This window comes from Zalophus californianus, chromosome 4, assembly GCF_009762305.2.
Source record: "Zalophus californianus isolate mZalCal1 chromosome 4, mZalCal1.pri.v2, whole genome shotgun sequence".
Lineage (NCBI taxonomy): Eukaryota > Metazoa > Chordata > Mammalia > Carnivora > Otariidae > Zalophus > Zalophus californianus.
Window position 1 is genome coordinate 83069667 of NC_045598.1, and position 8771 is coordinate 83078437.

The window sequence follows — 8771 nt, forward strand, 5'->3', positions numbered from 1 at the left end:
ATGCAACTCTTGATCTCAGAGTTGTGAGTTTGAACCCCACATTGGGTATAGAGATTACCTAAAAATAAAAAAAAACTTAAATAAAAAGCAATGTAAATTTTTAAAAATGAGAATGCCAGTGGTATAGGAATAAACAAAATAGACAAAGAAGTAGAACATTGTTAAGCAACAGACTCATGAATTTTTGCAAATTGATGTCAAAGTAAAGGCATCATCCAAATTATGAAGATAGAATTGGCTATTTCATATATAATGTTAGATAGTTGAAAAAAATAAGACCTGAATAATGTGAGTAATGTTTTCAAATCAAGTACCTCAAAAGCAAACCTAAACTGGTTTCAGATAATTTATTGGTTTACCCAACAAATGTTTAGGGGGGTACTGAGTTCATGTGTGTCTTGATGCCATGCCACAATACATACAATATTATCAGGATCTAGTTCTCTTACCCTCTTAGATTTGTTCTGCTTTTTTTCTGTGTGCTGACTTCATTGTTAGATAAGGTCTTTCCCTAAGCTGTAGCAGCTCTAAACATCATATTTCTCTCTTCACATCCAGTGAATAGTCTTATAATTTAAAATGAATTGAATTTCATCAAATATAATTCATGATATTAATAGACTAAAGGGAAAATAAGTAATTTTTACAATTGAGGCTAAAAAGGCATTTGCTAAAAGGCAACTTATAGTTTTCCAAAAAGCATAGAAGAGCACTATCTTGGGGCACCTATGAGGCTCAGTTGGTTGAGTGTCTGACTCTTGATTTTGGCTCAGGTCATGATCTTGGGGTCATAAGATCAAGCCCTGTGTCTGGCTCCACAATCAGTGGGGAGTCTGTTTGAGATTCTCTCTCTGCCCTCCCCTCCCGTGCTCTCTCTCCCTCCCTCCAAAAATAAATAGATAGATAAATAAATAAATATTTTTTTAAAAAAGAAGAGAACTATATTTAACTTGGTAAGCCATATATATCAAAACCTACAACAAAATTTGTACCTAATAGAAAAACTTTTAATGCATTCCTTTTAAGATGAGAAACAGTACTAACACTGCTACTATTAAACATGCTATTGGAAGTTCGGACAAAGACTATAAAGGAAGAAAAATAAATAATATAAAGCATTTGAAGGTAAGACATAAAACTGACATAATTTGCAGATAATGTGAACATCTACTTAAGATGAGATTTGGTTCTCTGCACCAACAATTGCCAAATAGAAATTAACTTCATTTTTTAAAATTTTTTTAATTTTTTTAAATTTTTTAAATTTTTATTTAATTTTTTTAAAGATTTTATTCAAAGAATAATGCAATAGCAACAGTAACAAAAAAATCCCTGGGAATATCCGTAAAAGAATACATAAAATCTCTGTGGACAAAACTTCAAAGCTCTAAATAACATAGAAGATGATTTACATAAAGAAGAGAAGTGTTCCCTGCTGTTGGATGATATGCCTCAGTACTATAAGAAGTCACAGCTGTCTAAATCAACCTAAATGTTCAAGGGAACCACAAACAAAATTTGTTGTATTTTTTGAGGAATAATTACTCTAAAATTTATTTTAAAGAAAGAAATGTTCCACAAATAGTTAATTCGACCTTTAAAAACAAAAGAGGGGCTTTAGCCTCCCTTAGCTTGTGGAAGCATGGCGGATGGGCTCACACAGCTGCAGGACGTGATGAGTTGGCTTGCAGATGGGTTTTGTAATGCCATCGGAGTGTCGTTGCACTGTAGCCCTCCTGCTTACTTTACTAATATTCAGACAGCAATTAACAAAGATCAACCAGTTAATCCTACAGAAGAATATGTTCCGGTTTTTTGCAGCACCGATTGCATGAACAGCAAAAGACATTGATGTTTTGATAGATTCATTACCCAGTGAAGAATCTACAGCTGCTTTACAGGCTGCTAGCTTGTATAAAGCTGGAAGAAGAAAACCAGGAAGCTGCTACATGTCCAGAGGATGTTGTTTATGGAGGGGACATGCTTCTAGAAAATATACAAAATGCATTTGCTGATAATACACAGTCACAGTTGAAGACAAGGAGTAGTACTCATAGCCAGTCTCTTCTAGATTCATAGCACCAGTATATACCATGTGGCTGAGCAAAGAACCATTTCGGTGCCATTAAGAATCCTGCATCAGATTTAGATGTAAGCCTTACCAACAGTTACAGAAACATTAAGAACTATGACACATGGTATCTTTTTAGCTATTTTTAATAATCTTCTATTTTCACTCTTGATAAGTAAGCCTCTAAAACTGCAATTGAACTAGCTTTAAACCATCATTATACCATCATTTTTTATTATCAGCATGAAATTACTGCGGCAGATATTGCATTAATGGTTATAATATAATTAAACAGATGTACTTTAAAATTCAGAACAGATAAAAAATAAAAACAAAAAAGGAAAACTTGTTCTACCAGATATATTAAGATATTCTACAAAATAGTAATAAATGTTATGTGCTATTGGCACAGGAACATATAAATGAACCATGGACTATTCCAATGAGTCCAGACAGATCTATATAGATATGAAAACTTAATGTACAATAAAGGCAGCACTACAAAACAATGAAGAAATCTGTCAAAACCAAATGTTGCAGAGGATTTGGTTCAATGGGAATGTTTATGCCAGAGGGAGTTTAAATTGCGACACCCACTTTGGAATGTAATTTGGAATAAACATTCTCATACACTGTTATACAGCTTTTGCACAGGTGCCCTGAGAGTCTTACATAACTATGTTCTTAGCCGCACTGTATTCATAATAGAAAGAAGGTGGAACCAATCCAAATATCAGTCAATGAATAAAGAATGAGAATGAAAAAAATTATGTTGACTCAGCTTTATTCACAAGAGAGGGTACATAGCAGTAAAATTAATGAATTACAAATATACCAAAAAAAGATGAATTTTGGAAACTTGATGTTGAATGGAAAGAGTAGGTCCAGAGAACTACATAACATAAGATATCACATACATGATACCACAAAACCAAACAATATATTGCTTAGAGGGATGTGTGTGTGTGTGTGTGTGTGTGTGTGTGTGTGTGTGTGTGTGTGTTAAATTATACTAAAAAAGAACAAAAAGTAAGTTCTCTGGAACTTCTGACCTGCTTTATCCACTCCAGAGAAATCCCCTAGGCAGAGCATTGCGGACACTTGCCATTAATACTCCATCTGCATTTATAGGAATGGTGAATGCCAAGAGGATGTAGGTGGGGCACTGACAATGTTTGCTACACAAAGATATGGGAACACAAATGGAGGAGAGCAATGGCTTCTAGGGCAGAAACAAGTGTATGCAATAGGGGAGTGCACTTAGCAGATATCTGTGACCTTCTAATTCTTACATTTCAGCTGGTTTGTGTGGTTAATTTTTTTATTATGCTTCCTATCCTGCATTTATTTTTTCAACACTTCATTAATATGATAAAAGGAAAAATAAAGCACTTTTCTTGACATGAAAAAGTAAGTTAAAAAAAATAAGAGTTCCCAATTAGGAAAAAAAATTGTTTCTAGTTACAAAAACCTGTTAATTGCCCAGTCTGTTTTCCGCAGAGTACAAATAGGATAATGTTTTACTTTTTCTTCAATAATTTACTTTTCCTTTTTGGTCTCTTCAGACATTTTGGGCAGAATATATAGCCACGCATTCATTTTCAGATGTTAAAAGTCCAGTTGATTGCATCTTATAGATAATTCAGTGTTCAAACTTTCACTGCCAGTGCGTGCAAGATGTCAAATGGAAAGCGGGGGCCCTGTGGTGGACATTTTCATTGCTCTTGCCCCACGATGTCCCTCCTCTTTCAAGCATCTCCAGCGTTGGGAAAAGAAAGGAGGCATTAGAGAGAAGGGAGTAAAGGAAGGTGTTACTAGCTGTTATAGTCTACTTTTGGTTGCTGATGTCCTCGGCACAAGCAGGTGCCCATTTGCTTCTCGTTGAGCCATTTGGGAAGCCCCGGGAGAGGAGTCTAATTGCCACCGTTCACTTTTCCTCATGTGGAAAACACACTGTCATCTCCACTCCCCCCATGCTCCCGCAGCCTTTGGTACATGTTAGAGGAGATCATGGAGAGGATGTGACTGCCAGTTAACTGGAGAACTGGACCCAGGCATTTAGAGTCTCCTCACCCCTCCCCAGTGCTTGAAATGTAAGTTCTCCCTACACTGTTCCTACAGTGGCAGCCATTTTCAAGGGAGTACTTGGACATAGCCTTGAGAGAGCAATATGTTATGTTGCTGAGACCATCCGGATAGTATATGTAACTGAATCCAGTTAAGGCCTCTATAAAGATTTGGCAGACAGGTGTGGAAATCTACTCATCTTTTGGCTGTCCAAGATAAGCCTCCTAAGTAAACTCTCTCACTTATCAAACCTACCAATCGGGAGTGTCTGCCTGCCTTTCCTTGGTGTCTGCCTGTGGTCCTCCCCACTCCCCACCCCCCCGCCCCCTTGTGGAGCATGTTTCAGATTACACCTGGGAAGCTCCCAGGGTTTGTGAAGCAACAATGTATTCCATAGCCTCCAGCTACTGGGGTTTTCTCATTTGGCCATGTTAAGAGGAGTGTCAGGACAAACAGTGATAACTCACGTATCTGCCATGTCCATTTTGCTTATGAGATGCCCGCTTTAGCATATTGGCCTATGTTATCTTATTTAATTCTCATGACAATCCTATGAGGTAAGTACTAATTTTGACTTTATTTTGCAAATGAGAGAAGTGTAACTTAAAGATACTGAAAAGCCTGCAGCTAACTATTGAATGCTGGGGCGGGATAGAACCAAAGCACCTTGACTTCAGAACCTGAAGCCAAACGATAATCAATATGATGCTGGGAGGAAATGAAATCAGACAAATGGAGGTAATTTCATCCAGGCCATGTTCAGATATGATGAATCATTCCTGTCTACAACAGAAACTTTATTCATTTTCCTTAAAATTCAGTGTCTATCATCCCTGAAATGAGATGGTTGTTTAATTACTAGTCTCTAAATGTCAACACTTTGCCCTTTGGCTTGTTTTCTAAATTCCCATATCTATTAACATTTTCTTTAGATATGTTTAAAAACATCAGTTAGGCTACAGTTTTATCATGATTAGAATTTTATATGGATTTTACTTCCTTTTTAAAAGAGGATAATCTCCCTCCCAAATATAAGTTATTTGAAAGATACAGTACTGTTTCTTACCTTTGTGATTACACAAAGAGTTGCAATATCCAAATTTACGATGATGTATATAGGAAAACCAAAAAAGTCTGCAAAACAGTTTCTGGAACTAAAGACCATTTTTAGAATGGTCTCATGATACAAGATCAATATACAAAAGTCCATCACAATCTTAATTACTAGCAAAACTGAATTTAAAATTTTTAAAATACCATTTACACTAGCTACTCTAAATTTGAAACTGTTAGGAATAAAGCTAACAAAGTTTGTACAGAATTTATATGCAGAAAACTAAAAAAAAATCATTGATGAAAGAAATCAAAGAAAACCTAAACAAATGGAGAGATACACTCTGTTTATGTTTTGAAGACACAATATTGCTAAAATATAAATTCTCTTTAATTTAATCTATAGATTCAAGTCCATTCTAATCAAAACCCCAAGGTTTTGGATTTTTAAAAAATATTCATAAGTAGCTTCTAAAATATAAACAGAAAGACAAAGAAACAGAATAATAAAAACAATTCTGAAAAAGATAAAGTGGAAGACTCACACCACCTGATTTCAGGACTACATGTAAGTTATAGTAATGAAGAAAAGAAAGAATATTTTGTTGTTGGTGAAAGAATAGACACACAGATCAATGGAACAGAATGGATTGATTAACTGATCTTGATCATTTGTGTCATCTAATTTTTCTTGATTGGTCAAAATAGAGGTTTATCAGTCTTCTTGATCTTCTCAAATATGAGATCAGGCCTAGAATTTGGGTCTGATTTATATTTCATTGATTTTCACCATGACCTCAATTATTTCTTTTCTTCTGCTAATTTTGGTTCATATGCTTTGTTCCTTTTTTCTGGTTTGTTAAGATGAAAACTGATCTTCATTCATTCCTAATATAAATGTTTAGTGGCATAATTTTCCCCCAAGCCTGCTTTTCATTCATCCCCCAAATTTTAGCATACTGTGTTTTAATTTTCATTCAGATAAAAACATATTTTTAATTTCCTTTTTGATTTTTTTCTTTGACCGATGGGTAATTTAGATGTGTGTTACTTACTTTCTGTGAATTTACTTTCTTTTTTCTATAAAAAAGTTAATTTTATATGTCAACTTGGCTAGACTGTAGTGACCATAGTTTGTGGGGCAAACACTAGTTTAGATGTTGCTGTAAAGGTAATTTTTGGGTGTAATTTACATTTACAATCAGTTGACTTAAAGTAAAGCAGATTATCCTCCATGATGTGGGTGGACTTTATACAATTAGTTGAAAGCCTTAAAAGAAAACACAGGTATCACGAAGAAGAAGGAATTCTGCCTCCAGATTGCAACATAAAAATTCTGCCTGAGTTTACAGGCTGTAGATGCAAAAATGCAACATCATCTCTTTCCTTAATTTCTAGTTTGCTGGCTTGAAAAACAGATTTCAGATTTGCCAGTCTCCACAATTACATGAACCAATGAGTTAAACTTTTAAAATCTTTTTCTTTTTCTTTCTTTCTAATATATATATGGGTTCCTGGATGTGATTCAAGGGATCCCGGAATATTTATAAATTGTTATATATGTATGTTTGCAGGGGAGAGGATTCTTAACTTTCAGGAGATTCTCAAAGGACCCCTTAAGTCCAAAAGAGGTCAAGGATCATTGGTATAATAAAAAAGAATGAAGTATTAATACATGGTACAACATGGAAACATGGATGATCATTTAGATAGATAGATGATAGAAAGATGATAGATGATAGAGAGATAGATGATAGATATAGATACTCAGATGATAGATACAAATATAGTGTATTGGTTCTGTGTCTTTGGAAAATTTTGACTAAAACACTTTTCAAATATTTGGGGATGTTCCAGAGATCTTTCTATTTTTGATTTCTAATTTGTTCCATTGTAGTCAAACAACATACTTTATATGATTTAAATCCTTTTAAATTAATGAGAATTGTTTTATTGCCCCAAATATGACAGTCTTGGCAAATGTTACATGTGCATTTGAAAATAATGTGTATTCTGCTGTCATTTTCCAGAAATGTCTATTAGGTCAAGTTACTTGAGAGTGTTGTTCAAATTTCTATACCTTTACTGATTTAGTATTCCATTATATAGTATACTTGTCCATTTTGCAAGAGGGAAACTGAAATCTCCATCATGCAATTATGAATTTTTTTAGTTCTCCTTACAGATCTGTCAGTTTTTGCTTCATTATTTTCAAATTTTGCTCATAAGTTTATAAATATTTAGGAATGCTGACACAAGGGTTTGTAAAAAAAACAAAAAAGAAAAAAGTTTAGGAATGCTACATGTATATTTGGATTGATCCCTTTATCTTTATGAAATAACTTTCTTTATGCATGACAATATTTTTATTGATCTGCCTTTTCTGATATGAATATTGCCCTTCTTCTCTTGTTACAGTCTTTGGTTTAAAATCTAGTTTTTCTGATACAAGTGTTGATACTCTGGCTTTCTTTTGACATCCATTTGCATGGTAAATATTTCTCCACACTTTTGCTTTCAACCTGGAGTTGCCTTTAGATCTAAAATGAGTCTCTTGTAGGCAGCGTATAGATGGGTCTTGTTTTTTTTATTCATTCTGACACCCTATATCTTTTGATTGGAGCATTTAGGCCATTTACATTCAGAGTAATTATTGATGGATATCAATTTAGTGCCGTTTTATTACATGTTTTTGTCATTGTTTCTGGAAATTTTCTCTGTTCCTTTCTTGCCTTTCTTACTTTTGGTCTTTCCCACTCAAAGAGTTCCCTTTAATATTTTTTGCAGGACTGATTTAGTGGTCACCAAATCCTTTAGTTTTTGTTTGTCTAGGAAACTCTTTGTCTCTCCATTCTGAATGATAACCTTGCTGGAAAGAGTATTCTTGGCTGCAGATTTTTCCCATTCAGCACATTGAATATCACTCTCTTCTGGCCTGCCAACTTTCTGTGGAGAGATCTGCTAAACTTATTTGTCTTCCCTTGTAAGTTAGGGACTTCTTTTGTCTTGCTGCTTTTAGGATTTTTTTCTTTATCTCTATATTTTGCAAATTTAACTACAATATGTCTTTGTGTTGGCCTGCTTTTGTTGATTTTGTTGGAAGTTCTCTGTGACTCCTGGATCTGGATGTCTGTTTCCTTCCCCAGATTAGGGAAGTTTTCAGCCTTAATTTCCTGCCCCCTTTTCTCTCTCGTATGATATGAATGTTATCATGTTTTATGATATGAATGTTAGGGTTTTTTTTAAAGATTTTATTTATTTGACAGAGAGAGACACAGCGAGACAAGGAACACAAGCAGGGGGAGTGGGAGAGGGAGAAGCAGGCTTCCTACGGAGCAGGGAGCCCGATGCGGGCTCGATCCCAGGACCCCGGGATCATGACCTGAGCTGAAGGCAGATGCTTAACGACTGAGCCACCCAGGCGCCCCGAATGTTATTATGTTTTATGGAGTCACCAAGTTCCCTAAGTGTACATTTGTGATCCACTATTTTTCTTTCCCTTTTCTTTTCCACTTCATTATTTTCCATGATTTTATCTTCTATACTACTTATTCATTCTTCTGCTTCTTCCATCCTTGTG

General features: G+C 34.9%; 1 pseudogene; it reads left to right on the forward strand.

The window, feature by feature from the left end:
- Positions 1 to 1642: 1642 nt before the first annotated feature.
- On the forward strand, positions 1643 to 2079 carry LOC113914128 (annotated as a pseudogene).
- The last annotated feature ends 6692 nt before the right edge of the window (positions 2080 to 8771 follow it).